The sequence below is a fragment of the Triticum urartu genome, chromosome 7A (genome assembly GCF_056163025.1).
Source record: "Triticum urartu cultivar PI428250 chromosome 7A, HENAU_Tu73, whole genome shotgun sequence".
Taxonomy (NCBI): Eukaryota; Viridiplantae; Streptophyta; class Magnoliopsida; order Poales; family Poaceae; genus Triticum; species Triticum urartu.
This window is the reverse complement of record NC_141879.1, coordinates 296641943-296666759: the sequence shown is the minus strand read 5'-3', so window position 1 is coordinate 296666759 and position 24817 is coordinate 296641943.

The following is a 24817-nucleotide window of genomic DNA, read 5'->3' as shown; positions in this document are numbered from 1 at the left end:
GGGCCCAGCCGTCGGTGACTGCGCTCACCGGCTTCTGCACCGGCTGCTGGGGCCCGCCGACTGGTGGGTCCCGCCGGCTGCCGGCACCTCGGTCGACAGGCAGGCCCCACTGTCCAGGGCCTGGTCGGCGGCTGGTTACTGTGGCTTCATCTAGTTGACGAGAGCTTCATCATGGTAAGCGCGGCTACAGTACCGCAGCCTGTCGGGCGATCGTTGTAGCCTTACCGCGTCTTGTCTCCTTAATGGGGCGTCTCCTTCGAGGGAGGCGGCAAGCCGGCTGCGGGGAGCCGGCTCTGTCTTGGGCCGGCTGGTTGGGAGCGTGGCCACCTTCGGCCGTCTCTCTGCTCAAAGGGGCCCACCGCCTGTGGGCCGCGCTGGCGGCCCGTCGTGGATGAGGCCAGGGTCAACATGGCAACAGTGCTGTGCCGGATGGGTCATGCCTACCCCGTACGGCGCACTGTGCCAGGCGTGCCCCGGGATTCGGGGGTGGCAGGCTCTTCTGTAGCCACGCCCCGTCGCACCGCCATTAGGTGGGTGCAAACTTTGTGGGTACGGTCTTGACTGCTTTACGGGGAGCCGGCTTCTTGGAGTCGGCCTTCTCATAGCCGGCTTCTTGGAGTCGGCCTTCTCATGAGGGCTAAAGCCGGACCGCCTTCCGAAAGCCGACCTTGATCGCTGCCAGCTAGGGGAAGACGGCCAGATGTCTTGGATTCTTGAGAGCCGGGCGGGCTCGTAACTTTTTCAGAAGTGCCAGGGGAGGCCGGCTAGGCTACCCATGGCTATTTACTCCGACAGTAGTCCCCGAAGCTGATCGAGCTCCGAGGTGAGCAGGGGGACGAGAAGCTTGGTCAGCTTCCTATCCTTAAGAGCCGGCTTTGCGGGGCGTACGCCGACTTCAGAGAGCCCCGCGTAGGCGGGAGGAGAGGGGACCTGCGTGCTGACCACGGGCCCTCCCGCGGCCACGTGGCGGCAGGATCCTACGAGCGCACGCGCGCGACGGGACGCCGCCGCAGGCCCGGGCCCGCCACTCGCGAGACTTGGTCCGGGCGCGGATCTTCCGTGGCCCACAGGGGCCGCTCGCCTTCTCAAGGCAGTTTTGTCTCACCGTTAAGGCTCGATAATCGCGGGACGTGGGGAGTGGGCACGATCGATCCCCACGCTTCCCCACGCCGCGCCTCCTCGGCTCCGCCACGTGAGCCTATAAGTAGGGGGAGGAGGGAGAGCGACAGAGGTTCGCGCGCTCCCTCCTGCTCCATCCCCCCTAACCCTCGTCTTCTTCCTTTTGCTGCCGCCGCAGCTTCCTGTCTCAGCACCGTCGCGTTTCCACACCACCTCGCTCCCATGGCGTTGCCAAGCTCCTGGGGCGGCTCCAACGTCCATGAAGACCACGTGGAGTTCCTTCGCCAGACCCGGCGCCTGCCCGGCGCCGACCGCGTATAGGTCCGCCTGGCGCCCGCGAGGGAGATCTCGCCGGCGCCGGAGGAGGGCGAGCGGGTCGTCTTCCGCTCGCACTGCCTGCACGGCTTCGGCCTCCCGGTGAGCGGGTTTCTGCGCTCCTTCCTCGACTTCTACAACCTCCAGCCGCATCACCTCACGCCCAATGCGGTGATGCTGCTGTCGGCCTTCGTCTCCCTCTGCGAAGGCTTCTTGGGGCTGCTCCCCACGCTGGAGCTCTGGGGAGAGTTCTTCCAGAGCAAGCTCGGCAAAGTCGTCGCCGGCGTGCCCGCCCCCTGCGGAGCCTTCATCGCCATGAGGAGGGCGAGCGAGAACAATCCGTTCCCGCCCATCCCCCTGATCCAGTCGGTAAAGGTCTGGCAGAGATCTTATTTCTATGTGAAGAACGTCGCCGAGAAAGAAGACTACATCAACCTGCCGGCTTACGTAGCCGGCCGCCGGCTGGGAGGCAGCCCTCGTGGAGCTTCCGGTCCCGGTCGTTGTCTCCGACCGGGAACGCCGCCATCTCCCGGCTTCGGGTGCTGATTCAGTCGGAAGGCTTGCGCGGGGCCGACTTGGTGGCCGCCTTCGTGGAGCGCCGGATCCTTCCTCTCCAAAGCCGGCCCCACATGATGTGTCAGATGAGCGGCCGCTTCGACCCAAGCCGGCTGAGCACATGGGAGATGCCCCACGCGGAGGTGGCGCTCATGGTCAATTACATTGCCAACTGCAAGCTCGGCGGGGACTGGCAATACGGCAAGGCGCCGTATTCTCACGCCAATCCTCCACCCGTGGTAAGTTTCTCTCTTTATCTTCTTTTTTTTTTGTCGTCAGCCGGCTTCGTGACGGCCGGCTTCTGACTAGTCGGTTCTTTGAGTAGAACCCTCTTCTTGCGCCGCCGGCCGGGGTGGCAGGGATTGAACGCCAGTACGCCCCGACCGCACGGTGGATGACGTTGACGACCCGGACTTGGGGGCGGCCGCCATGGAAGACGCCGTCGTGGGGGACAGTGCCGAGCCCGGAGGCTCAAGGTTCACCGCGAGCTTCGAGGACTGGCCGGACGACTTCGAAGCCGAAGTTGCTCCGCGTCGCCAGCCGGCGGCCGACCAACAGGGCGCGGGCTCGTCTGTCGCGCCGGCTGCCGGTGGCGCGCAGAAGCGCCGGGCCGCTCTAGGCCTCTTCGGCAGTCGGCCAAAGAAGTCCAAGCCTTCCGCCGCGGCGACAAAGCGAGATGAGGCGGCCGCGAAGGCGGCCCGCTTCCGCAAGGCTGTGAAACAGCCCTAGGCGGTCTCGGCGTAAGTCTTCAATTGCCTTGCCGCATTCTCGTCATTGTTCTCTTTTTCTTCGAATTTTCTTCTTAACTTTTCCTCGCTTGCTGGACAGGGTGCCGCTTTCCCTTGAGCGGGGCCCGGGCGGCTCCGTCGTGGGGCCGGCTGGAGGGTCTTCGAGCTCCCGCCGCGTGGACCCCCGCGCCGATCTTAGGGAGGCCACAGAGAGGAACGCCCGCGAAGCGCGGGAGGAGCGCGAGGCGGCGGAGAAGGCGGCCGCCCAGGCGGCGAAGGAGCAGGCCGAGGCGGTAGCCAAGGCCCAGAGGGAGGCAGCTACCATGGGGACGGAGGCGGAAAGCTCGCGCAGCCAGCCTCCGCTGCTCGCCGTTCCTCTCCGAGCCGTAGCCCCCGACACCCCGTTGCCCTTGGCGGAGGAGATCATCCAAGACCCGGCGCTGTTGGAGAGGGAGGAGGACCCCGTGGCCTTGGCGGGGGGAGCGCCGCCTGCGGCGCCAACCGGAGCGGGCCAAGGCGGTCAATCGTCAGCGGCGCCAGAGGAGCCGGCCGGAGGTGAGCCGGAGAGCAGAGCCGGCCTCGAGGTGTAGCTGGCGGCGGGCCGGCGTGCTAGGGGAGGCGCCGCTCCGCCGGAGTTGCGCCGAGCCGCGGGCGCAGGCCAGCCGGCGGGAGATCTGGAGGCGGCCAGCACAGCCGTGTCCGAGTGGACTCCCAGCCGGGGGACTGGCGAGCTGGATGCGGCGGCTCAAGGGGTCCGGAGCCGGCTACAAGCTCAAGCCGCCCTGCTGCAACAGCTCAACCAAGAGTTCTTGTCAACGCGAACCACTATCCGGGTGAGTCCTTCGCTCTTGGCTGCTTTGCTTTCTTGATTTCTTCCGTGGGGGCGCGTCAGTGCACCCACTGGGTGTAGTCCCCGAGATTCGGGCCGACTGCTGCGCAGTTGGGTCGGATCTTTCTCGACGGCTATCTTACTTTGCTTTTTTCTGAATTTTCAGGAATACCACAACCTTCGTGTTGCCGCCTTCGACTCCCAGGCTCGAGAGTTGAGCCGGCGGACCGACGACCTGGCCGACAGCCGAAGTAAGTACTTGGTTTTGTCTGTCTCCTATGGGGGCGCGTCAGCACACCCACTGGGTGTAGTCTCCGAGATTCGGGCCGACTGCTGCTCAGTCGGGTCGGATCTTTCTTGACGACTCTTTTCTTATTGATTTTTCTTTTTCTTTGTCTTCAGGGGCCAACGCCGACTTGAGGAAGGGGCTTGGCGAAGCGAAGGCCGCCCTTTACGCCAAAGAGGCCGAGTGCGCTGCCTTGGTCCAGGAACGGGATCGCCTGGCCAAGAAGCTGGCCGACCAAGAGGAAAGCCACAAAGCGGCCCTGCAGGCGGCACGGGAAAGTGAAGCCACCTTGCTAGCGGAGTATGAGATGGAGGCGGCGAACTGGTCTGAGACCCGGCGAGCCCTGGACGAAGGCTTCGGCCGGATTGAGGACTTGATCGACGGTAAGTTGCCTTCCTCGGCCCTTCTCCTGCCCCTTGCCGCCTGGGTCTTTTGACTTATCTTGAGCTGTTGCTTGTTGTTTCTTGCAGATTACTTCCCGGGCTACTCCGCCTTCGCCGCCCAAAGCATTGAGGCCCATCGCGAGACGCGCCGGCAAGCGGGGGCCAACATCGCGCCGGATGCAAATCGGACCCTTGAGGAGTAGCTCCTGGCTGTCCAGGCACGGTTGCAGCCGGCTCATCGGATGCTTCGCCGGCTCCAACGTGCCGGGGCGCAAGTGCTGGCCGCCCTCTGGCCCGGCGAGACGATCCCCCGCACTCCAAGCCGAACTGCCGACTGGCTGGAAGTCGCAGTTGGTCGCTTCGAGGCTTGGAAAGCGTCAGCGGCCCGCCTCGGAGCCGGGCGGGCGTTGGAATTCGTTCGGGCTTGGTACCCAGGGCTGAGCCTGGACCAGCTGCGCACTTGGCGGATGGAGGCTGACGCGGAGCTGGAGGCGGTGAGGCCGGCTATCGCCCAGCGGGCTTCAACGATCGCCGAGTGCACCGACATCAGCGTTTTCGCACCCGAAATCGATGATGACGGTGTCACTCAGCCGGAGGAGTGGTTCGGGCTGAACCCGGCGGTGGGCGAGGACTCGGCGGAGGAGATTGCCTCCAGCGACGAGGGCAAAGAAGACGAAGACGAGGACGGCGGAGACGTCGAGCCGGCTGGTGGAACAACCAGCCGACCTCAGGCCGACCGTGCCTCCAGCAACGAGGCGCGTGGAAGCGCGCCATCTGCGGGAGGCGGCGACCAAGCCGAAGTTCGTCAGCCGGCCGCTCCTTCAGCCGGCACGACCGTCTCCGCCAACCAGTCTGGCTTGTCGGCCGCTCCGCCAGCTTGACCTGCCGTCTTTATCTTTCCTGCTTTGTTGTCTTTGAACAATCTTTTGTTAAGTTTTCGCAGTTCCACCCACTGGGGGTGTATCCAAACTATGTTGAATGCTGGCCTCTTGGAGGTCTTTTTATGTAAATATTATCATGTGCATGTTTGGTTTCTATTCGCGTGTGCTTGTTTATCCTTAGGCTTTTTCCTTTGCCGCCTTCCCTCTTTGGGGAGGCAAGTACTTGAGCTTTCTTGGATTAAAGTAAAGTGAATGGAAACCGGCCGGCCGGCTACTCTGGTAGCCAGTCGGCGGTGTGAGAAAAACCGGCTTTTGTTATATTAGTCCGTTAGTCCCTAGCCGTTTTTCGTGTGGGCGGTCGTTCCTACCTTTAACTCTTGCCAGCCGGACAGCCGGTTCTTCGAACTGCGACTTTTGGCAAGAGAAGGCTTGAGAGCCGGCACACTACTTGTCTGACTGCGGGTGGGACTTCTAACATAACTTCAGTCGGCCAGTCCCCGAGCCGATTAGTCGAACTCGGTGCCGGACGGAATAAGTAAATGATACGACAAGGTCATAAGCATGATACTTTTCATTCATAAATAAGGGATGGCAGTCCCCGAGCCCTCCTCGGGGAGCCTATTGTCTTGTACTTAATACAAAAGTTAGCGTGATACATACTGCCTTTCAACTGTAAAATCTTCGAAGGAGGTTGGCGTTCCATGGCCGTTCCGACTCCTTGCCGGAGTCGTCTCTCTTGCGTACCTTCGGCTTCTGTGCGTCGATCAGGTAGTAGGAGTCGTTGCCTAGAGCTCTGCTGATGACGAAAGGGCCTTCCCAAGGGGCTAAGAGCTTGTGCTGGCCGGCTGTTCGCTGGATCAGCCGGAGCACAAGGTCGCCCTCTTGGAAAGATCTTGGCCTGACCTTCCGGCTATGGTAGCGGCGCAAACCCTGCTGGTAAATTGCAGACCGGCTGAGGGCTAACAGCCGGCTTTCTTCCAGCAGGTCGACGCCGTCTTCTCGTGCTTCCTTGGCCTCCGCTTCCGTGTACATGGTTACTCGAGGCGAGTCGAATTCGATGTCAGTTGGGATGACTGCCTTGGCACCGTACACAAGGAAGAAAGGGGTGAAGCCGGTTGACTTGTTTGGTGTAGTGCGCAGACTCCAGAGGACAGCCGGCAGCTCATCGAGCCAACAGCCGGCTGAGCGCTCTAGAGGTACAACCAGTCGGGGCTTGATGCCGGAGAGGATGAGGCCGTTGGCTCGCTCGACCTGGCCGTTTGACTGCGGGTGGGCGACGGATGCTAAGTCTAGCCGGATACCTTGGGCTGCGCAGAAACGTGCCAAGGCTCCTTTGGCGAAATTCGTGCCATTGTCGGTGATGATGCTGTGCGGCACGCCGTACCGAGTTGTTATGTCCGCGATGAACGTCACGGCAGTCGGCCCATTCAGCTTCTTGATCGGCTTTGCCTCAACCCACTTGGTGAATTTGTCCACGGCGACGAGCAAATGCGTCATGCCGCCGCGCGCCGTCTTGAATGGGCCCACCATGTCCAGTCCCCAAACGGCAAAGGGCCAAGTGAGGGGAATGGTCTTGAGTGCCGAAGCCGGCATGTGTTGCTTGGAGCTGAAGAGCTGGCATCCCTTGCAATGCTTGACTAATTCTTTGGCGTCATCCAAAGCAGTCGGCCAGAAGAAACCATGGCGGAAGGCTTTGGCGACAAGTGATCTTGAGGCCGCATGGTGGCCGCATTCTCCTTGGTGAATGTCTGTGAGGATTGCAATGCCCTTCTCTTGCTCGACGCACCGTTGGAGGATTCCAGTGACGCTGCGCTTGAGTAGTTCTCTGTTGACGATTGTGTACGCTCCGGCTCGACGCTGGACTTGTCTTGATTCTGTTTCGTCAGCCGGCAGGTCTTGGTTTACTAGGAAGTTGAGGATGGACTGAGCCCATGATGGAGCCGCAACTTCTTCTACTGCCAAAGTGGCTACTGCCACCAGGGTGGGCGGGCTGGGCGGTGAGGTGCTGGAGTCAGCCGCCAGCTATAGTGCTGGTGCAGTCCCCGGGCCGGCTACCGCAGTCCCCGAGCCGGCTGCCGAAGTCCCCGAGCCGGCTGCCGAACTCGCCGGGTCGGCTACGGGGGTCTTGGGGTCGGCTACTTGATTCTTCGAGCCGGACCTGGCCGCATCGGGGTCAGGCGGCATGAAGATGGAATCGGATTCCGGAGACGGCTTGATAGACGGCTTGAGGAGGCGTTGTAGAGCGACGCCGGTTGGAATTGCTTGCCGAGTGGAGCCTATTCGAGCCAGGGCATCGGCTGGCTCGTTGTCGGCTCGTGGTACGTGGAGGAATTCGTATCCTTCAAAGTATCCGCTGAGTTGTTGGACCAGGAAACGGTAGCTCGCCATATTCGCGTCCTTGGCGTCCCAGTCGCCGGATGATTGCTGGACTACCAGGTCCAAGTCGCCATAACATAGGATCCGGCGAATGCCAAGCTCTTTGGCAAGCCGGAGCCCATGTATGAGCGCCTCGTACTCGACCACATTGTTGGAGGCGGCAAAGTGGATCTGTAGCGTGTATCTGAGCTTGTCGCCTTTGGGAGAGGTAAGGACGATGCCGGCTCCCAAGCCGGTGCGCATCTTGGACCCGTCGAAGTGCATGCGCCAATGGGTGGAGTCGGGAGCCGGCGGCAGGTACTGGGTCTCGGCCCAGTCGACGAGGAAGTCGGCTAGTGCTTGGGACTTGATGGCAGTGCGGGGCTGGTAGAAGATCGTGTACGGGGCCAGCTCGATGGCCCATTTCGCCACCCGGCCGGATGCATCCCGGCTGCCTATGATCTCGGCTAGCGGGGCAGTGCATACGACCGTGACGGGATCCTCTTGAAAGTAGGGCTTTAGCTTCTTGGCGGTGAAGTACACGCCGTAACACATCTTTTGGTAGTGCGGGTAGTTCTGCTTTGAGGCGGACAACACCTCGCTCAAATAATACACCAGCCTCTGGACCGGCTGGGCTCGGCCTTCTTCCGGGCGCTGGACTACGATGACGGTGCTGACCACCCGGCTGGTTGCAGCGATGTAAAGGAGCATGGGCTCTTTCTCAGTCGGCGCCGCGAGGACAGGCGGCGTGGCCAGCATATTCTTCAGCTCGTGAAAAGCTTGGTCGGCCTGGTCGTTCCACTCGAAGTGAGTGCTCTTCTTCATGAGGCGGTAGAGGGGGAGAGCTTTCTCTCTGAGCCGGCTCTTGAAGCGGTTCAAGGAGGCCAAGCACCCGGTGAACTTCTGAATGTCTCGAAGCTTGGTAGGGATCGCCATTCTCTCGATGGCCTTGATCTTCACCGGGTTGCATTCGATGCCGCGTTCGGAGACCAGGAAGCCTAGGAGCTGGCCGGCTGGCACCCCGAACACGCATTTCTCGGGGTTAAGCTTGATTTGGAACCGGCGCAGGTTCTCAAATGTTTCCTTGAGGTCTTCCAGCAAGGTGCCGTGCTTCTCCGTCTTCACCATGATGTCGTCCACGTAAACGTGAGCATTCCTGCCGAGCTGCTTGAGGAGGCACTTCTGCATGCAACGCTGAAAGGTGGCACCGGCATTTCTCAAGCCGAATGTCATAGTCAGGTAGCAGAAGGCTCCGAACGGCGTGATGAAGGTGGTCTTCAGGCGGTCGTCCGGATCCAGCTTTATCTGATAGTATCCGGAGTAAGCATCCAAAAAACTCAACAGCTCGCATCCGGCCTTGGAGTCTATCACTTGGTCAATCCTTGGCAGGGCAAAAGGATGTTTGGGGCAAGCCTTGTTGAGACTTGTGTAGTCTATACACATGCGCCACTTGTTATTCTTCTTTAGCACAAGGACCGGGTTGGCGAGCCACTCTGGAAAGAAAACTTCCATGATAAAGCCGGCTGCCAAGAGCCGGGCTATCTCCTCCCCTACAATCCTGCGTTTCTCCTCCGACAGTCGGCGAAGGGGTTGTCTGACTGGCTTTGCGTCTTCTCGAACATGTAGTTTGTGCTCGGCGAATTTCCTCGGAACACCCGGCATGTCCTTGGGGGACCACGCAAAGATGTCCTGATTCTCACGGAGGAAATCGGCGAGCTCGCCTTCCTATTTGCTGTTCAGGTTTGCCCCGATGACGGCAAACCTCTCTGGATGCTCGGGGTCAAGAGGTATCTTCTTCGTCTCCTTGGCCAGCTGGAAAGACCCTTGAGTATCATGCTCCTTGGGGTCGGGGGACACGGCCGACTGCTTGCTGGCTATGGCCACGACTCGGTCCAGCATCTTCTTCTCTTCGGCGATCACAAGGGACTCGGCCAGCCGGCTGCTGGCCGCTGCGCACTCGGAGGACTTCTTGTAATCACCGGCTATGGTGATGACGCCTTTGGTGCTTGGTATCTTCATCTTGAGGTATGCATAGTGTGGAACTGCCATGAATTTGGCCAAAGCAGGTCGGCCCAGCAATGCATGGTAAGGGCTCTCCAGGTCCAGCACTTCAAACCAGATCGCTTCCCGGCGGAAATACTCCTTGTCCCCAAAAAGTACATCAATCTTGATTTTGCCAATGGGGTGCAGGACAGGCCGGGTACGATGCCGTGGAAAACTGTCCGAGTGGGCGTGAGCTGTTTTGTCTTGACGTTCAGCTTCTCCAGGGTGTCACGATACAGGATGTTGATGCTGCTCCCGCCGTCTATCAACACACGGGAGAAGCGGGCGGCGCGTCTATCCGTCGCAAGGGTGGCTTCCAGGACCAGAGCATAAGAGCCGGGAGACGGCATCACCTCCGGATGGTCGGCCCGGCTCCAGCTGATGGGCTTTTCTGACCAATGCATGTGTCCAGCGGGGTTGGCAGCGACCACGCCAACTTCCTGGCGCTCTCGGCGTTTGCCGCGCCGGTCTTCGGGCTGGCTTGTAAAGACGATGTAGGTTGGTTGCTCATCAGGGAACTCGTCATGCACGGCTCCGACTGCGGGCCGAGCGGCCGGAGGCGGCGGGCCGGCAGGCGGAGGTGGCAAGAGCCCCTCGCCCTTAGAGATTCGGGTGAGCCAGTTGCACTTCCGGGTCGTGTGGTTGGACGGCTTCGCGCCACTATGGAACTTGCAAGGGGCGTCGAGGGTTTGCTCGTAGGAGAAGGCGGGCTGCCAAACCGGCCTGCCGCCCTTGGGCTTCTTGGGCGCCGGTCGTTCTTCGGGCGGCGCATCTTCGACCGTGGCCACCTGCCGGCTAGCAGGAGGAGGCGCGGGGCCCTTGCGCTTGTTGTCGTTCGAGTTGGGGTGTCGGCCAAAATCCCCAGCCGGCGTCTTGGGCGCCGGGTTGAGTACCTTTCCGGACGCGTCTACCCGAAGCTCGGTCTTCATCGAGGAGTCGGCGGTGGCGTACTTGTCCGCTATGTCCAGAAGCTCGTCGAGGGTAGCCGGCTCGTCGCAGAGGAGCTTGTGCTTGAGGAGGGTGCCTTCTCGGCATCCGGCTGTGAAGTATTCTATGGCTTGTACCTCGTGCACCCCTTCACAGGAGTTGCGGAGCTCGGCCCAACGCGTGAGGTAATCGCGAGCGGACTCGGCGGGGCCTTGTACGCACAAGGAAAGCTGTCTGGGCTTGGGAGCCCGCTTGTAGGTGCTGGTGAAGTTGCGGATGAAGGCTTCTGTGAAGTCTAGCCAACTGTTGATGCTACGCGGCTTGAGGCTGTTGAGCCAGGTCTGTGCCGTGCCCTGCAGCATGAGGGGCACGTACTTCACGGCGACGCGCCGGTTGCCGTTGGCTATGCTAACCGCGGTGGAGTAGTCGATCAACCAATCTTCCGGCTTCACGGAGCCGTTGTACTTGGGCGTGTCTCTTGGGAGCGAGAACCCTTTGGGAAAGGGCTCGTCGCGGATGCGGGGGCCAAAACAAGGCGGGCCGACATCGTCTTCTTCTTCCAATGCCAGGGATCACGCCAGGCGGTCGATCCGATGACGGGCGTCGTTCTCGCCGATTCCTTCGCGGCGGCCCAGCCGGCCGCTGAGAGTCGGGTGCGCCAGTGGCGGCGAGGCGGGATATCTCTCTCCACGGGGCGGAGGCGGAGGAGGGTCACCCCGCCATTCCATGGCTCGGGGATGACCGTCCGCGTCCCGCTCGATGGAGATCCGGGTCCGGCTGCGGCTGGTAGCCGGCTCCTTCTCGCGTCGCGCGTGGGTATTGCTCGTAGTCGGCGTCCGGGACGTCGCGCCATGTTCTTGGCGCGGGGGAAGGCTTTCCGCGCGAGCGTCGGCTTCGTGCCGCTGCGCGGCGGCGTCAATCAATTGCTGGATGTGCCGGGTCATGAGGGGAAGGTCTTCGGCCTCCAGGCCGTCCAGCTCGTCTACGGCCTCCTGGGCGGCACGCAAGTTCTCGAGCGGAGTGGCATAGACCGGGCGGTCGACTCCCAGCGTGTCGGCGATGACGGCGCTGCGTTGCTTGACAAGGCCAGCCCAGCTTGGCCCGCCCGGGGCCGGCGTGCTGAAGGCGGCGCGGTCAGCTTCGCGCTGGTAGGCCTCAGTGAGGCGTCTTATGGAGGCCAGCCTCCGGCCCTCTGCGAGGAGGGCGAGGCGGCGTGCTTCCAGTGCTTCGTCGTCGGCGTCGGCCGGGAGAGGAGCGGACAAGTCGTGGGCCACCGCGCGCGAGGCGTCGTGGGCGCTCTCGTCGGCCAGGACGCCGCGGCCGACAACCATCACTTCGGCGGTGACAGCATCGCAGCCGTCGGCTCGAGGAAGCGGGTCGTTGTAGATCGCGACGTTGGTGGGGAAGGTGTCGTAGGATGCCGTGTCGGAGTCGACAGGCATCGGGTCGGTGGAGCCAACCGACTCCAGGTCCGCAGCGGGCTCGCTGGAGACATGGAGCTGGCCGAGAAGGTTGGCGAGGCGGTCAGTGCCCGGATCGGAGGCGAGCTCGTCGGAGATGAAGGTCTCGTCGGGGAGATCGGCGAGGCCGCTTGCCGCGCAGATGCTGGTGACGCCTTGCAGCGTGTCGTGGCAAGCGCCATCAGGCGTGCCGGGCTGGCTACGCTCGCTGGGGAGGAAGAGGGTTCCCGTCCAGAACAGGTCTCCGGACGACGGTGCGCCTGGCCCCACGGTGGGCGCCAAATGTCGGGTGGTGGGTGCGACATATGCCAACGGGTGGCTTATCATTGTGGGAGCCAGTAAGACATCGCCGGTGCCTGGAAGCGGGATGAGGCGAATACATGCACGCCGGCGGATCTTACCTAGCTTCGGGGCTCTCCGGGGAGATAACACCCCTACTGCTGCTCTGCGGAGTCTCCGCATGCTCACTAGATGAATCAAGTAGCTACACAACGCTCCTTGAGCTGTTTTTGGGGGGAGGAGGAAGAAAGGGCACGGCTAACCTGCTTCTTCTCCTTGTGCGGTGTCTAGAACTAGCAGGGAGTCCCACCCTTTGCATGGGTGCTCCGGGGGGTTTATATAGGCCCACCCCCCGGGGGTACAATGGTAATCCGACTGGGCGCGGGGCCCAGCCATCGGTGACTGCGCTCGCCGGCTTCTGCGCTGGCTGCTGGGGCCCGCCTACTGGTGGGTCCCGCCGGCTGCCGGCACCTCGGTCGACAGGCAGGCCCCACTGTCCAGGGCCTGGTCGGCGGCTGGTTACTGTGGCTTCATCTAGTTGACGAGAGCTTCATCATGGTAAGCGCGGCTACAGTACCGCAGCCTGTCGGGCGATCGCTGTAGCCTTACCGCGTCTTGTCTCCTTAATGGGGCGTCTCCTTCGAGGGAGGTGGCAAGCCGGCTGCGGGGAGCCGGCTCTGTCTTGGGCCGGCTGGTTGGGAGCATGGCCGCCTTCGGCCGTCTCTCTGCTCAAAGGGGCCCACCGCCTGTGGGCCGCGCTGGCGGCCCGTCGTGGGTGAGGCCAGGGTCAACATGGCAACAGTGCTGCGCCGGACGGGTCATGCCTACCCCGTACGGCGCACTGTGCCAGGCATGCCCCGGGATTCGGGGGTGGCAGGCTCTTCTGTAGCCACGCCCCGTCGCACCGCCATTAGGTGGGTGCAAACTTTGTGGGTACGGTCTTGACTGCTTTACGGGGAGCCGGCTTCTTGGAGTCGGCCTTCTCATAGCCGGCTTCTTGGAGTCGGCCTTCTCATGAGGGCTAAAGCCGGACCGCCTTCCGAAAGCCGACCTTGATCGCTGCCAGCTAGGGGAAGGCGGCCACATGTCTTGGATTCTTGAGAGCCGGGCGGGCTCGTAACTTTTTCAGAAGTGCCAGGGCAGGCCGGCTAGGCTACCCATGGCTATTTACTCCGACAAACGCGATATCACAAACAATTTCGGAGTCCCTACACACATGTAGTAGCGCAGCAAATTGTTTGCGATCTGCTGTGTATCACTGACGGTTCCGCTACGATTGACGTATGCTTTCCGATCTGGATCGCACACACTCATTTAGTTGAACCGTGTGTGGAGCAATTGCCAGGTTAAAACAAAAATTTACCATTTTGAATTGGCATGCAAAAAGCAAATTCACCACAATATTCAGTTGAACAAATAAATAAAAAAACACAAGTTGATCATTGATCTTTAGCCGTGTGTGGTGCCCCCCTCCACCATAATCCACCTCGGTTATATCGTAGCGGTGCTTAGGCGAAGCCCATTCCAGTAGCAACATCATCACCGTCATGGCGCCTCCCACCTCCCACCTCTCACCTCCACACCCACCTCCGGCGATCTCCTCCCACCACCACTAAAACCCTAATCCTCTCCTACCAAACTCTCCGGCGTCTCTCCCTCTCCTAGGGGTCATGGTTTTCTCTTCGGGATCAACCCTTGGCTTGGACTTCTCCAAGGGTTTGGAAATTGCGGATAAAATCTTCAGATCTACTGGTTTTTCGGTCCACCCTATGGATGACATAGGTCACTTCAGGTTGGTGGTGTCCTTTAGCCAGCATGTCTTCAGGCTTAATGATCATTCTGTGGCGGCGGCGCTGCAGGCCGCTATTGGTGGATCTGCGATCGAGTTGGGTGTCTCATGCATACGCGACAAGGTTTATTCTTTCAATGTTTCCTCCAAGCAAGTTGGTTTCTTTATTGTTGATCTTAGATCCTTTGCTTGCCCACAATTCAAATGTTACTTTAATCTTTGGGACCGTGGAGGACCAAACTGGGTACGTGAGTTTAACCTTTGGAAGTTAGAACGTGATGCGGAATGGATCTTAGTCAGTCCATCTAAGCGAAGGGCGGCGCTTGGGATGATTGCTATGCATAAATCACCGTCTAAGTCATCCTTTAGATCTTCTGGTTCTGTGCAAAAGAAACTTTCCTTTGCAAGATTTCACACTTATCATGCATGCAAGGGTTATAGATATCCGGCCACGCAAGTTTGTATTGATACAGTTTCTGATGCTGGATATGTGCTCCCTGCAAATGAGCGTCTAGTCATTCGACCCTCGCCGCCGGCGAATCTCCAGTGGACTGTGGCTTCTCCACCGATTGTTTTTGGTTCTGTTGGATCACCGCGGATTCAGCGGCCTACTTCTCCGGCAGAGGTTTCTCACCTTGGTGCTCCTCACTTGCCTTGCGATCCATCTACGTCGGCTAGTTTGGTTACGTCGGCCCCTGTTCCTCTTGCTTCCCATGTTGGGCCAGTTCTGCATGACGGGCCACAGCCCACCACCGAGCCAATGGATATCCCATCTACCCAGGAAGCGGCTGATATGTTTGATGATATGGCTAATGACATGGTGGACCGTGTTCTAACTTGCTCTAAATGTTACCAACGGGGCCACCTGTCGGTCTCTTGCCCTGTCTGCCTGGCTTGCTCACGTACTGGTCACCTTCAACGGGATTGTATTAATTGGGCAAGAGATAATGGTTATGTTTGGAGAGTTAAACAACCGAAACAAAATCCAGAAAAATCTCCACTGTTGATTCCCACGCCCGCCACGAGTCAGCCTCCTACTCCCTCGTCTAGGGACTTCTTTGGTATAGAGACGACCCACGCGCCGGTGCAGACGAGTCCCATCACGTCTTCACCTCTTCCCGTGCACCACCAGCCTGCTCCACCTCCACCAGAGCAAGACATGGCAAACTTTCCCCTGGATCCTCTCGAGTTCCTTCCGCCGGGGTTCGAGATCATCGATGGAGGACCAACCCGTCTGCCTCTGACTTTCTATTCTCCGGCCATTGCACGTGAGCGCCGGAACGAGCAGTTCACCATTGGCTTTGTCGAGCCTCCGCCGCCGCCTGGACAGATTCTTCACTTCCGGCAACTGGCCAGTGATTTTGTGATGACTCAACTGTACCGTGACATTCTTAGTGATTAGCAATGGATTGAAGGAGTGGCTTTGTTTGAGTTTTGATCCCCTGCATCTAGACATGCTATTATGAATCATCCTCCCTATGATCTTGGCAATGGCCACTTTGTTCGGTTTGTTCCACATGATCAAGGCATCAATCACAGAGACATTCAGGGTTTTTGTAGGGGTTGGATTATGCTGTTAGGTGTTCCTTTGGATTACCGCACTATACAGCATATTTCTGAGGCAGTTAGCACTTTTGGTCGCTATCATATCTGGCATCAAGATGATCCGCGGCTGGTCAGGACTTTGGTTTATGTTTCTTTCCCAAGTCCACAACAAGTGCCTAGAGATGTAGTTTATCGTGAGTATGCAGATTTTGGAGCTACACGTATTTCTTGGACTGCACCGATCTATGTTCTCTCTGCAGAATTTGCTGATATTCTGCCAGCTGATGAAGATCCAATGCCGTTCAATGGAAACTCTCATCCGCTGCCTGGAAATATGCCGTTTGATGATGTTAATTTTGTCATGCCCGAGTTTCCAGAATTGGGGTGGAACGAGGCCCCTCATGCTCACAATGCTGATCAACAACATGATAACCAGCAGGACAATGCCATTATTGAGGAAGTTCTTGAGGATGAAGCACAACCTACTTCTCAAGAGTCAATGGTTTTGGAGAACTCAGGTCCTGTTGATTCTGCTGAGGGATCGGTCAATAATCAGCAAGGGATTGTTGCAGCTTACGTGCCTCCTCTCATCCAGCCTCCTATTGTTATTCGTCAAGTGTTGACAGTTTTTAGACCAGAGCTTCCTCCGATGATGCAATGGACTAGATCTTTTCAGCGGATGATGCCCGTCTTTGATACAATGCATATTCCTCGAGGGTTGCAGTTCTTCAGTCCTTTTAAACCAATTTTATTGTCAAAACGCTCTTGGGAAGTTTCTTTTTCTTACTCTGCTATGAGTACCAAGCTGGTTTTTCATCCTTCCCCTGATCGTCGGACTGTGACTGTTCCAAGGAAGCCTCCTGTCGTGGGTTTTTCACGGCAGAATGTCCTTGTGAAAGGACTTAGTCGTGGAGCCATTGCTACGGGTTAGCTTAAAGGGGTTAAACCGGACAAGGGGACACGGGGAGTTTTATACTAGTTCGGCCCCTTCAAGGAAGGTAAAAGCCTACGTCTAGTTGTGATTGGTATTGCTAGGGTTTCGGAGGCCAGGGAGCGAATCCGCTTTGTCTGGCTCTCGAGTTGTTGTCTGTCCCTCAACCGCGGCCGGGTCGTCCCTTTATATTCATAGGTTGACGCCCGCCGGGCTACAGAGTCCTGAAGCCGGATCATAAACGTGTCCGGTTCGGTCTCTACTCTTCCCATCTTACAATACAAGTTACATGACTAGGTCGGTTTACATTTATAGGCTGCAACCCGCCTTTGGGCCTTGGGCCTTCCGTAAAGCGCCATCATCCTTGCATCTTCATGGGCTTCTAATCTTCATAGAGTCAACCCGGCTACATAAGGCCGGTTTACCTCTAGTAGTAATATCCCCAACATTAGGCCCCAGATTGGTTTGAACTTGTTCATGTCAATCTTCTACACTTAGAAAAAATCTTCTCTCATATCTTCACCTTGATCTTGTAAACCGCCATGATGTCATACTTCCAAATTATGATAAACCGCCCTGTCGTCATCCATCCGTCGATGTCGGAGATTACCTTCATTTAATGTGTATTCAGTCACCGAGGCGACACCTTTATTAACTTACCCATTTTTTGGGCTCCACGATTCCCGCACTTACCGTTTTATCGCTTCGCCTTATAAATAGGGGCAGAGGACCCCTTTCTTTTCTTTCCGCTACCCATTCATCTCTTCTTCTTCCTCTCGACGACCCCGCACTCGAGCGCCGCCGTCATCTTGGAACCTCGCCTCTGCTTCGTCGTCGGCCGCTGCATCAACCTGTTCGCACCAGAGTTCCACATCGCCCTTTCCGCGGCTTCCGTGGTTGCAGTAAGTCCTTTCCCCCTTCTTTCCTAGATCCATTAGGGTTTCCTCGCTATTCTTGAGGTTCGTCAGAGCTTATAGCGCTGTTCTTCCTTGGCCCGTAGATGAATGCTTCGTACTTATCATATCCCTTGCCATGATGAATCTTTTGTTACCCTCACAAATCCTTATACGCAGAAAACTGCTGCAGTCCTTCATAAACTGTTTCGGGTCTTAACCTTTTTAGGTTGAAATATTTTCATTTTCTGTCTTATCTTAGATCCGAAATATTTATACATCTCTGTGAAATCTGTTTCTCCTCACACCATCATAAGTGGTTTAACTTTGCATAATCAATCTATACCATTAGCCCTCTGATAAATCGGAAGAGCCTTTTGTCTCCATAATTATATTCCGGTTTAACAGTGTCTGAGTACCCCTGTCGTGGTATTACCTTTTATGCATTATTGCATTGATCTCCGGTTTATGCCATGTCCTCTATCAGTATGTCTCTTACTCCATTGTATCGTGCATATAATCATGCGTGATTTATAAACCGGCCTTTCATTTTCAGCTTGTTTGTTTCGCAATGGCCAAACAATTCACTGCCTGCAACTGGGCTCGTTCCCAGGTTACTGAGACTCAGTTGAATGAGATGGTCAGCATCGGCTCCCTACCTAAGAAAACTGAAATCAAATGGCGAGTTCCCGGAACAGAAAATCCTCTGACCCCAAGGCAGGGCGAGGTGGTGGTCTTTGTTGATCACATAGGCCATGGCTTCAAACCGCCAGGATCAAAGTTTTACCGAGATGTGCTTGCCAGCTTCCAACTTCATCCGCAAGATATTGGTCCCAACTCGGTCTCCAATTTATGCAACTTCCAGGTCTTCTGTGAAGTATATTTACAAGAAGAACCAACTGCAGAACTGTTCCGGGATTTCTTCCACTTAAACCGACGCACAGAGTTTGTAAATGGACCGAGCATAGAACTTGGTGGTGTCTCGATTCAAAAGCAGAAAGAAGTGGAATTTCCTTATGCCAAACATCATAGCCATCCAAAGGAATGGAACCAAACTTGGTTTTATTGCAGAGACACTTCGCCTGAAGATGAAAATCCCCTCCCCGACTTTCGTGATCACAGACTATCCAACACCCACCCAATGCCACAACGCCCGAGCTCTTCAGAAAGGGAAAAATACGCTCCTCAACTCGCCAAACTCCGGGCCTTTATGGCGAACGGTTTAACAGGCATGGACTTTGTGCGCTGTTGGATATCCTGGAGTATCCTGCCGCTAAGCCGGCGCCCCGGTTTAATGTGTGAATATACCGATGAGGTTGACGACCCTCAATGCCATTGCAACATCCAATTGTCTGAGGAAGAAGTCACTGAAGGTGTAAAGAAGATTCTGAATGAATTGGAACTGATCTATAGTCAAACCGGCCTGAGTCCCTTCTATGCCAAAAACAAACCGCCTGTTGTAAGCATTATATTTCCCCCTCATCTCTAATATTTTTAGCTTATGCAACCTGTAATCCTTCTTGTTTGTATATAGGGAGATGACCCCTTCTGGAAACGGAAAACCGTAGAGAAAGCGGCAAAACCAACTGGAGACAAAGCGGTCAAGCCATCCTGCCCAAAGACCAAAGCCGTAAAACGGACATCAAAACGGAAAACGGCTGACCGGATTAATATGGAGCTTGATGATGATACTGATGATCCAGAAGTTGAGGTAGAACTTGACTCACTTGGCTCTCTTTTCATGCATCTCATTAACAATGATCTTCCTCAGGAGGACGCAGAAGTTAGTCAAGCTGATGATGTAGAGGTAATTACCCTTTCCTCCGGTTCAGACTCTATGCCAACACAAAAAATTTGCCAAGCAGTCCGGAAAGTAAGCTTTTCTCATCCTCTTGCTCACTTGGATCCAACATTTATTTTGAAGACTCAGCAACATGAAGCTCGCCGGACAACCCGGCACAGTGGCCAACAGGTCACTTCAGCCGGTTTACCTGATACTCCGGTTCGGAAGCGTCGGTCTGAGGTCTCTCCTACTTCTGACCATTCTTACCCCAAGGCAGGTTATTTCAGACAGCCTCTTAATCCGTCCAATTCAAATTATCAGGTGACACCTCCTTCATCTTCTGGTGAATCGACAGCAACTCAACTCCCCCCTTTGAAAACTGTGGCCGGGTGAGTTGTAAAAACCTTTCCTTTCAATGCGTCATAAATCCTTTGAATAGGATGTTAATCCTCTTTTATTCTGTTTGCAGGGCCAAAGTCAGACCCAGTAAGAAAGCTCAGACCACCAATCCGCTCGAAGATCCGGTCGCCGAAGAAGAAGAACCAAGAGGTGAACCAGAACAAACTCGTGAACCAGAAAGCCCTCATCCTGAAGCTGCTTCTGATAACCCGCCCCTTGAAGGCCAAAATACTGATGAACCAGCAGACGCTGATCCTGCCGCGCATGATGCTGAACCGGCAGAACCAAACCGGGCTAGTCCAGTGAAAGATGCTGAAATTCCAATATCATCAACCAAAAACCCTGAAGGCCAAGGTGATGACGTTATTATTACTGGAATGGGCCACAGCTCTCCTGGCCATCCTGTCATTTTGGCTCAACACAGTGCCAAAGAAGAGCAAGCTGCCAGGGAGAAAGGTAAATGGAGCAGCGATTTATCCAACTATGCTCATCTTAACGCTGATGAGCTCCATTCTGGCTTCTTGAACCGTGCACTCAAATCGGGATTATGAAGCCGGTTTGGTGAACTTGATGAAAGAGCGATATGAGGTAAATTCTTCTCCCTTTGTTTATTGATGTGTAGCTGAAATACTATCCCAAGTAGCCCCCAAGGGCCGTTTTCTGATTGTTAATCATAAACCGGGTCTTTGTAACACTTTAAGCATCTCATCATTAATCCTTGCAATGGCAGGTCTCTAACAATAGATAAGACTCATCTTGAAATAATTAGATAACTTTCTGCAGCATAGCCCCCAAAGGCCGGTTTAACTTGGCAAGTTAATCCAATTTTTAATCCACATATCCGTTTTAGAACAGACGCACATTAGCCCCCAAGTGTCAAGGATAATGCTTGCATTGTTCTGGAGACTTGTATAAAGTGTAGTACTTAAGAGCAAATAGGCATTAGCCCCCAAGTATGAAGTGCATAACTTTGTTATACGCTTTGTACTTGGCACATATATATACTGTTTGTTTAACATACCTTCAACGTGGCAGGCTGAACTGAGAAGCAAAGATGCCCGAAATTCTGACTTGCAAGAGAATGTGAAGTCACAACAAGCCGAGGCTAAAAAAACCAAAGAAGAGCTGACCCAGGCACTGGCCGTGATGGAAAAGTTGAAAGAATCTTTCAACAAAGATCGTACTGACTGGGAAACCGAGAAATCCGGTTTAACCAAAAGAGCTGTAGACGCCAAGGCAGCCCTGAAGCCAGTGGTAGATGAACTAGCCGGTTTGAAACACCAAATCAATACTACGACCTCTACTATCTTTGGTAAGTACCCGCTTTACATGTGTTGCATAAGTTGATGAACCTTATAACTGACCAAAATGTTGATAAAATCTTTGACAGGTACCCGGATCGCTCATCTTGGCACAGATATGTGGATGAAACTCAAAGCGGCATACACATTGATTGAACAACTGTTTTCTGGGTCTCAGCGGGCTATTTGCACGGCAGCTTATAACAAACCGGCTCCCACTTTGATTAAAGAAACTCTTGAGAAGTTGGCCATGTTACCAGCCCGCATCGCCGAGTTGAAGAAAGCAGCTGCCAGAGCCGGAGCTTTAACTGCACTTATTCGAGCAAAAACCTGGATTCCAGATCTTGAAGCGGAAGACATCATCAAAGGATACCCAGGTGTTAAAGAAGATGGTTCCAACTTTGATAATGATGATCTCCGGCGGCTGACCAAACAGATGCGGCCAACAGCCAGCAAGTTGGCCGATGATACAGATTTGTCCCATTTTCAACCGTTTACAATGCGGAGGGGAAGAGGCAGCCGGCCGACATCCATGAAGTTGAAGAACTTGTGCCTCTGATTCTTAAGCACACTTATGCTCCTGATATTAACCCCTCCAATCTTATCCATGAAGAAGCAGTGTTTCAAGCTTTAGCTGGAATCGATTGGTCAATGGTTGATTTCCAACGTCCGAGGAGGGATGAAGGAGTGACCACACCAACTGACCCTCAACCATCAAACCGTCCAGACGAAGCATCCTAAACCGGTTGCCGGTTTACTGTCCACCGTGTGCCGATCTTGTCAAAACAATTATGCCATTGGAGCCGTTTTGAAGGCTTCTTGTAATAGGATAGCTAAAAACTCCTTTATTTGCCATGCCATCGAGCATGTTTTGTAATGCCTCATGACAACTTGTGCCACCCTTTGGGATATATTTATGCATAACCCATGATGAATTGTGTTCCTGGGTTTAACAACTTAAAAGTGTCTATCAGTTTACCGCTAGACTGGTCAATATATCCAGGAAGTGTACAGGACATAGATGAAATAATCAAAGTGTTTGTACAAAAAGCAGTATAGATAACATACCTCATTGGTTGACGAACGGTGTATACGGCAAAGGTGTTAATACCAATCCGGAGCGTTGATAACCTCATCTCTATACTGCTGGTTTATATATTAAACTAGACTGGGATAACTACCGGGTTTTCTTTATAACACTGGTGATTTAGTCAAACCAGACCGGGTCAATAAACACCGGTTTATAACTGATCATGTGTCAACAACTTGTAGTTGAGAAGCAAGCTGGGTCAAGGACACCGGTTTATCAAAAAATACTTATGAATTTCAACAAACAAAACTCAAATAGGAAAATATGCAAGGCTTTTTACGAGCTGCCAGGCTCCAAATCGAGGCTTTTCATGGGCTGCCAGGCCTCTGAGTTAAACCATTTAACAAAGCCTTTTAAGATGGGCCTCCAATTAACCAATCATCATTTTAACTTTAACAAGTTCAGGGTCTATAAAAGATTGACATGTCAAACGTTCGATGGGTCATACCCGGATTACCTGGATAGGAGTGGCTTACTTGATGAAGGCAGGTTAACTCGGGTTTTTAGGCGAATACACCAGGCTTCCAAGCTGTGGCTTGATAGCCAGTTACGAGGGTCCTTTCAAACTCTTTGTTGCTTGCACAAAGAGCCCCCAAGTAACTTTGTGAGCTGTGCTCCGTGGGTGCTCATGTTTGAGTTTGTGCTTTGTGCAACACTCACTTTGGCCCCACATAATTTCCTTTCTGGCTAAACGCCTATCAAGAGGTGTAGCTGTGGTGTGATAACAACCAAGCCCCCTAGTGATATCCCTTTGTCATTTCAAACCGATCAAGAGGTGTAGCTATTTTTTCAGATATGACCAAACCCCCTAGTGATATTCTATATATCCATGCGACTGTAGATACCGGTTTAACAAAAAACTCCGCTTTGTCAGTAGAAACTCTTGTGAGCACACACATGATGTAAAAAGAACAGAGACCCCGCTTTAATGGAGGCTCCGGTTTATTATATAATATATACATTATCATAAATATGTACATAAGAAGAGCCTGTGGCTCAAGTATAGTAAGGCCGAAGAAGAGCTATGTTCCATGGACGCTTGGTTTCCTCCTCTGATTGACGTGAGTCTTTATGCTCTCGAACATAAATGAGGTAGTAAGACCCATTGTGCAGATTTTTGCTGACCACAAAGGGTCCTTCCCAAGGTGGGGATAACTTGTGCATATCATTCTGATCCTGGATGAGCCGGAGCACCAAATCGCCTTCTTGAAAGGTTCTGGTTTTAACCCGGCGGCTGTGATAACGTCGGAGATCTTGTTGATAAATCGCCGATCGTGCTACTGCAAGATCACGCTCTTCATCCAACAGGTCCAGAGAATCCTGACGTGCCTTCTCATTATCAGCTTCAACATAAGCTGTCACACGGGGCGAATCGTGACGGATGTCACTAGGAAGAACGGCCTCCACTCCATAGACCATGAAGAAAGGTGTATAACCCGTAGACCTATTGGGTGTGGTGTTGATGCTCCATAACACAGAAGGTAGCTCCTCAACCCAACAACCTAGCGTCCGCTTTAAGGGAACCATAAGCCTGGGTTTGATACCCCGTAGAATTTCTTGATTTGCCCTCTCTGCTTGACCATTAGATTGGTGGTGAGCCACCGACGCTAGATCGAGCCGGATGTGCTCACGTTGAAAAAATTCTTCCATCTCCCCTTTTGACAAGTTAGTGCCATTATCTGTTATAATGCTGTGTGGAAAGCCAAACCGGAATATCACCTTCTTGATGAATTGAACCACCGTGGCTGCATCACACTTGCTGACTGGCTCTGCCTCCACCCATTTAGTGAATTTATCAACTGCTACTAACAGGTGGGTCTTTTTGTCCTTAGAGCGCTTGAAGGGTCCAACCATATCAAGCCCCCAAGTTGCAAACGGCCACATAATTGGAATCATCCGCAACTCTTGAGCCGGAACGTGCGCACGACGGGCAAATTTTTGACATCCATCACATCTCTTGACTAAATCCTCCGCAACAGCATGCGCCGTCAACCAGTAAAAACCATGGCGAAAAGCCTTGGCAACCAAAGACTTTGAACCAGCGTGGTGACCGCAATCCCCTTCATGGATTTCTCGCAAAATCTCACAACCTTCTTGAGGAGAAACACAGCGCTGAATTGCTCCTGAAACACTGTAACGATGTAACTCCCCGTTGAGTATGGTCATGGACTTTGAACGCCAGATTATCTGTCGAGCCAACATTTCATCGTCTGGTAACTCGCCCCGGTTCATGTAATCCAGATATGGGATCGTCCAATCCGGTATGGCATGCAGAGCTGCCACCAACTGAGCCTCCAGATCAGGAATAGCCAAATCTTCTTCGGTTGGCACCTTGACTGACGGATTATGCAACACATAAAGAAAGACATTAGGCGGGACCGGTTTATGCTGGGAACCAAGACGACTTAAAGCGTCCGCCGCTTCATTCTTCCGCCGGTCTATATGGTCCACCTGATAACCCTTAAAATGACCAGCCACTGCGTCCACCTCTCGCCGATATGCAGCCATGAGTGGGTCCTTAGAGTCCCAAGTGCCAGACACCTACTGAGCCACTAGATCTGAATCGCTGAAGCACTTAACCCGGCTCAAATTCATCTCCTTAGCCATCCGAAGACCGTGGAGCAAAGCCTCATATTCAGTTGCATTGTTAGTACAAGGGAACATTAAACGGAGGACATAACAAAACTTGTCACCTCATGGGGAAGTTAGTATGACTCCAGCCCCCGAGCCCTCCAACTGTCTGGATCCATCAAAATGAATAGTCCAATATGTATTATCTGGTTTCTCTTCAGGTGCCTGTAACTCCGTCCAATCATTGATGAAGTCCATGAGTGCCTGGGATTTGATCGCTGTGCGGGGTATATATTTGCGCCCATGAGGTCCAAGCTCAATAGCCCACTTGGCAATCCGGCCAGTTGCTTCTCTG